Source organism: Triticum aestivum, chromosome 2A, assembly GCF_018294505.1.
Source record: "Triticum aestivum cultivar Chinese Spring chromosome 2A, IWGSC CS RefSeq v2.1, whole genome shotgun sequence".
In the NCBI taxonomy this organism is placed as follows: Eukaryota; Viridiplantae; Streptophyta; class Magnoliopsida; order Poales; family Poaceae; genus Triticum; species Triticum aestivum.
In genome coordinates, this window is record NC_057797.1 from 52,612,627 (window position 1) to 52,619,960 (window position 7,334).

Consider the following 7,334-nt stretch of genomic DNA (forward strand, 5'->3'; position numbering starts at 1 on the left):
TGTATCTCGTATCACTCAATGTGAGATGAAAGAATAGTGGAATTGGTACCAGACTTGTTCACTCACACCTATCAAGTAAAGCTTATGGAGGAGCTTGGTGAGGATAGTGGCACAAAAAATTTGATGCAAAATGTTAGCAAGAGTCAATAATGTTGGAAAAGATTCACAAATTCGCAAGTGAAACAAGTAGACCAATAGCAATATGTGGCACACGGATAGATAAATGGGGTCGTGCAACCAAGGAATGAGCACTAAATGTGTAATCCACGAAAAACGCTCGTGTTGTACAACTCAAGAGAGACGCTAGCACGATTGCTCAATAGGCGGATACGACACTTGTGCACAACCTATAAGATGCAAAATGTATGAGCTTTCTATCCCAAGTATGCTATATGTATGATGTTCCCGTTGTTCTTCTCAAGATGATCCAAGATGATCGGATATGACAATCTTATGTGCAATGGTATGATGCTATGGCACTTGCTTACAAGCTCTTTGCTCTCTTTTCTTTTGCTTAAAAGCTTATTCTCTCCCTTTTTTTTGATATGGCCACTATGCGAAATGCACAAACCAAGATAGTAATTGTGTATATGCGGGAACAATCTTGTGACACAAGAGATGATATGCTACCAATATGATATGGTATGTATGCAATGGAAGGGTGGATCACTAATGTGCACAAGTAACGTTGCCGGCAATACTCAAATGGCTAGTCTCGATAGGCAAGTAACGCAAAATGGGCTAGGGGTTATCAATGCAATTGCAAGGGGAATGTACAATGGTGTCGTCGAGGTTACCATCCTTGATGATGATGAGTGGCGGTGTTCTTGATGTAGATACCAAGATGATGTAGACCCGTCCCTAAGTAGCTGAAACACCTTAGGAAACAGTAAAAACCGCAAACTCAAAATCTCCAAAGGAAAATGTCAAATGGTGGTAGCGGGGATGGCAATGTGGAAGTGGTGGTGATGGATTATGAAGAAGCAACCGTCCCTAAGTAGCCGAAACACCTTAGGAGACTCAAGTCACCACTCAAACAACCACAAATGCTAAATGGAGCAAAATGGGTTAGGTTGCGGAAGGCTATGTTGGGTTTTGCGGATGATATGGTGGAAGGCCAAGGCAAAGATGCCAAAATGTCAAAATTTGATGGAGTCAAATGGTGTTGAAACCAAGATGAGTAGCTCGGGCATGTCGCTAGCTTTTCAACGAGCCAAAGAACACCCAAATCGGAGTTCGGAAGTGGAAGTTATGACCGAAAATATAAAGTGGACGCGGCTGATTCTGGGAGGGCCGTGCGCACGGGGTCCAGGGCCCGTGGGCACGGGGTGCCGTGCGCACGGTACACACACCGAGGGCACGGGGTCACCTGGGACACGTGGGTTTGGCAGATTGCTTCCCGATCTGGGCTCCAAATGGATGGATCTCGTTGCTGGGGTTTAGCTGGGGGTATGGGGGTGGTATGGGGGTGGGAGGTCGAAGGGGCAGCGACCGAAGCGCACTTGAAGGGTCGTGCGCACGGGGTCTGTCTGGCCCGTGTGCACGGGGTGATCTGTGAGCGGACGAACTACTCCGGATCCGTGGGTAATCTCGAAATTGGGGTCAAAATCGAAGGGTGGAAGGTAGGGGAAGGTGGAGGGAAGCTAGATCCACTTGAAACCAAGCAAATCCATGGATCAAATCCAACAAAACATCACCAAACCAACAAATCACAAAAAAATTGGGGCTATTTTTTGTGGGGATTTTCGAAATTGGGGAAGAACACAACAAAACTAGGCTAGAGAACAAAGAGGGGTGCTCCAATTTCGTGAGAAACCATGGCTCATGATACCATAATGAGATAGGATGGAACCCTAAGTGGAGATCTTTCATGAATTGGAGGGGGAATCCCCAAGAACAAGATGAACACAAGAGGGAAAACAAGAGGAACACTCAAGAACAGTCTAATCACACATCCACTAGACAATCAAACACACAAGATCCACAAGGTACATGAACAATCAAAGGGAAATAAAATACATGGTAGAGTTCATCCCAAATCCTATGAAGGAGATGAGGGCTTGATGAATCCCTTAGGATCTTCTCCAATGGAGGCCTTGAACTCCAATGGAGTCTCCTCTCTCAAGAGGAATCCCACAAGGGGAGATACATGAGCTAAGCTCTAGTGTTTAGATCTATTCTTAGCTAAGTCTAAATGGAGGAGATGAAGGAGTATATATAGTCCTAGGCAAAGAGAGGGATAAGTGGGGGCGAAATGGTAAAACAAGGGCAAAGCCCGCAGCATCACAAAGGGGGCCCCGTGTGCACGGGGTAAGTGGAGCCCATGCACACGGGGTATCCAGAGACCCGACGCATGAGCCCGTGCGCACGGGGTCCATGAGGCCCATGGACACGGGGGTCCCGTGGGCACGGTACACGCCCGTGCGCACGGGGTCTTCAGGACCGCCAGCCTGGGATGCCCGTGGGCACGGGGTCGGAGGGGCCCGTGCGCACGGGGTCGCCTGGGAGCTGCTGCCTTCTTCTTGGCGCTTCCTTCTCCGCTTCCAGGCTTCCCTCTTGGATGGTGTAGATGTTCTCTTCCGCGTGAACTCGTCCTCACTATGCTTGAAGCTTCGATAATACCTATGAATGCACATGGAAGGAATGTCAAGTAGTATACCATCCTCAAAGGGGTCAAGTGAACACGTGTAAAGGAGATGATTCACCTTTATGTATGCGAAGTAGATGTGGCACGTGTCACTTGCCAAACGAACTCTTGACATGGTGATGTCCATAGGATGCTCCGCATCATCGTGGCTGAACAGCCGGTCGGCGATGTCGTCGACGAGCGCCGCCGGCAGGTTGGGCCAGTCTTGCCTGCCAGTGTAGATGATCGTTAAGAAATCAAGAGATATTAGGATAGGATAGGAAGGCAGGGGGATGGGCTGACCATTCGTCTTCACGGCGGAGTTGGGGCAGGGGATGCTGGCGGGCGAGGTTGCTCCTCTTTCGCCTCTTGCTCAAAAGAGAGGCGTGGTGGCGGCTGAGACTGACCCGCCTTGGTATTTGAGTTCAGTTCAGTACACGTGAGGATGGAAATGGGCCGCGAGGGGAAGTTGGCTAATTGGTTGATGAGGTTGCTGGGCTAAGAGAGCCCCACGAAAATCCGGAAAACTACTTGCCTCAAGTTTTTCTGCCACTTCCTCAAGTTGTTGGGCTAAGAAGACAGTCAGAATAGAAGAAAGAAAGAAGTCCATTTTTCACCCTCAAATGTACCCCAATAGACAAATCCCCCCTGAAGTCGATTTTGGTACAATTTTAACCCTGAAATATCTAAAACCAGATAAATTTGCCCCTTGAGTGGTTTTGCTGTGATTTAGGTGGTTTTAGGAGATGAGGTCGTCTTCCTCCTCTCTCTCCACTGAAGCCAAGTCCTGCATAAGCACAAACACAAACGCATGGTGAGCATCTCCCGAAAGCAAGTGAAGTGTGGTGTGGCACGCCCAGACCGGGGTGAGGAAATGGATGAGGTTGAAGACGGGAGTGGCGGGCATGTCGACGTCCTTATCTAACTTGGCGAGCGCCCACTAGAGGACGTAGGCGTTGGGCTTGGAGCGGCTGAGTGCCAACACGACGGCGGTGGGCGCCGCATCCGCTCTGGTCCCCTCTTCCTCTTGCGTGGCCATTGGTGGATCTCACATACCCTGTTCATCAGAGAGTGGCGGGGAAACGGAATCGAACAGCAATGGTCGCGGCCGGCGGCGACCGCTCTGGTCGAAGAAGAGCAAGATAGAGGAGTACGTACCAGGTCGACTAGGTTAGGGGCTCCATGATACGCTCTGGTTAAGGACTCTCGCTGTTGTCGCGCGCGGAGCCGACGACTAGGTTAGGGGCTCTCGATGCAATGACAGAGGACCTCACCCTGCACTCGCGCGCCAGGTCGGGGAGGACGGCTGTAGTGGCTACCGGGGCAGCGCATCATGGAGGAGGGAGCTCGGTGTCGGGAGGAGCCAGGAGCGTCAGGAACACCGGAGGTAGCTCAGGGAACGCGACAGAGTCGCCAAAGCTCGTAGGAGCTAGGGATTCTGCCATGACGGAGGCAGCATACCGAACACGGGGAAGGTAACTGCAGACTGTAATTTTGCGCAACTAGGTCCAGTCGCTTTGTCAGACTAAATGAGGGAGGCGCGGTGAAGCTTTGTGACTTGGCGGCGTGGCTCAAGGTAGCTGGTGGCCTTGTGTGCGGCGACGGCGGCGGTGGTGACCGCAGCACTGGCGTGCGGGGCGTGCGATTCGTGCCATGAGAGGCGGAGAGGAGGGGAGGAGAAGGGGATAGAGGGGCTAGGGCACTCGGGGGCGAGTTATATAGGCCTATGGCAGCGTTGTAGCAGCTCGGTGGCGAGCATCGGCATCCATGGAGTCGGATGAATGACATGCAGAAGAGAGGGGGAGAGGAGGAAGACGATGCCATCTCCCAAAACCACCTAAATCATTGCAAAACTGCTCAAGGGGCAAATTTATCCGGTTTCATAGATTTCAGGGTTAAAATTGTACCAAAATCCATTTAAGAGGGGTATTTGTCCATTGAGACACATTTGAGGGTGAAAAATGGACTTCTTTCTAGAAGAAAAGGGAGCGCCTCAAGGACGCCCTAAATGGTCCAGCCCAACTCGGCGGCAGCGCCGGTTCCGTAGCTACTTTTTTTTTGTTCTTTCTTTGTTTTATTACTTCCATACTTACATTTCTGAAATAAAAACATATTTAATTAAATTTTCGAAAATGTTAATTGCTTGTTTGAAAAAATGTTCATACAGTGTAAACAAATATGCATGCAACTTCTAAAAAATGTTGATAGCATTTAAGTAAATATTCGTAACATTTGGTTGAGGAGGAAGACGACCCTAAAAAATGTTCATACAGTGTAAACAAATAGCTGAGCACTTGGCGAACTTGGTACGCCGACCGGCCACCAAGCCAAAAACCCGAGAAGACATATGGTTGTGAAGATGCCATGCACGTCGGAGTGGCAAAAATACGATGATGTCGTCGACCTAGAGAGACACACTCAAAGTCACGAGACGAGCAATAAGGTGGTGAAGTTGAATCGTACCTGGAGCCCCATTGATGAGGACGTACTCGTACACACGGAGTAGAAAAAGATGAAAATCCACTCCCTCCAATGTTGGCTGAAGCCTAGCTGTCAAAGCGTCTCATGGAGGAACGACCAAGAGACCGAATTGAAGGCGCGAGCAATGTCTGGCCTGAGAAGCATCAAGGGACCCTGAGGTTATGGAGAAGGCGCGCCGTCTGCTGGACAGAGCAAGAAAATGCAGATACATAAAATGATGTTTAGATGGCTGTTCAAGCCCTGGACATAAGCCGGCACTTCAAATTTCGCCGACTGTTTTTGTAGCTGTCGGTGGCTGTGACGGCTTGACCGTGACGCGAAGTTAGCGTCCGCAAAATTAGCAGCCGTCGAGATTGCAAAATCTGTACAGTGGCAGCCAGCAGCTTGTGTTACGGCGCGGGCGCCCACCGTTCCCGTTTGCCCACGGCTCCGGGCGCGGCCCGCGGAATGAACCGCCCGCGCGTCCACCCTTCCTTTTCCCGAGTCGCCGCCCCCCTTATCTCTCTCAAGAAAAAGGGACAAATGCCGTCCCTGGCTCCCAGCGCGTGCGTGCCCTTTGCTTCCGTTGCGGGGAGGATGCATGTGCACACGCTAGCGCCACGGTACGAAAGAGCAAGTGATCCTCACGTATCGCCTTCTTTGTTACTACTCGTCCATGCTTAACTTGCCCGCAATTTTTTTACTCGAACCAACCGTCGTTTAATCCAAACGTACGCACGCACCCGGGTTGGTAACCACCACAGTAAACTTCAAGCCTAGCGGCCACGCTCCGAGGCGGACAAGGCAATTAGGGCTCAACTGACTCTCGTCGTCGCTGTCGTTGGTTCACATTGTTCATAGAGCAACTCCAACACGGTGACCTATTTGATCCTCGTGTGTCCGTTTGTGTCCGCGCGGACAAAAACCACATCCAGACGTAGCAACCATTTTTATTTTGTGTTCGTTCAGACCTATTTCAGTCTCAAATTTATGCCATATTTAGGTCAGACGAATACAAAAACAGACGTTTTCTGTGTCTGCCTCGTCCGTCTGTGTCCGGGCCTGGCCCACGTGTCACCCACCCACCCTCTCTCTCTCTCTCCTTATTTTATTCACTGGCCCACCACCCCTACCCTACATCTCTCATCCTGTTCTTCTTCTGCCACCGAGCCGCCGCCGACCACCTACCATCGACGACTCCCGCAAGACACCACCGAGCCGCCGCCGGCGTGCGGCTTCAACCCGCACCCGCCACGGGCGAGGACCGAGCTGCGGTGATTGTGGCTCCCTCGGGCGCCGCTCAAGGCCTCTAGCTGCTGGCCTCGGCGTTTGTAGCGCGTCTTCCTGGGATGGCAGTTGCGCGTGGCGACAGGCCGCTGCGTCCTCTCGTCCCCTGCATGCTCGCGCCGCCCCGCCGCGCCTGGCCTCGCCTCGCCTCGCCCAACCACGCCCGGCCTTGCGCTCGTCGCGCTCGCCGTGCCGCCCCCGATGTGGGGTTCGAGCTTGCCCGTTGACCTCCTTGCGCGCTACGAGCTCCCCTGCCTGCCATGTGTTCGAAGAAATGTCATGGCGCCATGGACATTAAAAATGGGTTGGCTACCATTGGTAGCACCTGCCGACCCAATTAAAAAAGTGGACACGAACGGGCGGACGACCGACCCGGACAGACAAAAAAGGACAAAATTGACATCCGTTTGGGTCGGCCGGTCGGAGCTGCTCTTATGGCCATGGAGGCGGGATGGATCCCGGTCCTTATCGATGGGACATATCTTACTCCATTTTTAGTTAGAGTTTTCAATTTTAATAGAATTTATGTTCTATTCATGAAGATGAGACGACGAAGGCTCCCTGAAAATTAAATAAGGTCTTTCTTGCCTTGTTCCCGTCCACGGTGCGTCTAGCGGTGTCGGTGGATGTGTGGAGGTGTGTCTTTGGTGCTTCTCACCAACTCGGACGGGAGTGGTTTTTTATTGAACTGTTGGACCCTGTCTTCGTTCGTGTGTTTCCACATTGGATCCTTCCTATCTAAACTTCTCTTCATCAACAACTGGTGTTGTTTTGGTGTGTCGGTACTTTGGGGCCCTAACATGATGACTTCTCTACTATCTATCACAACAATTCGGTGAGGAAGGGGCAATAACGACGACTATCACTAGATGATCTTCAAACTTGGATGTAATTATTTGTTACTTCCAGTATTCTCTGTGCTACCATGACAGATGATGATTAGATCGAAAGTCCCCCCCCC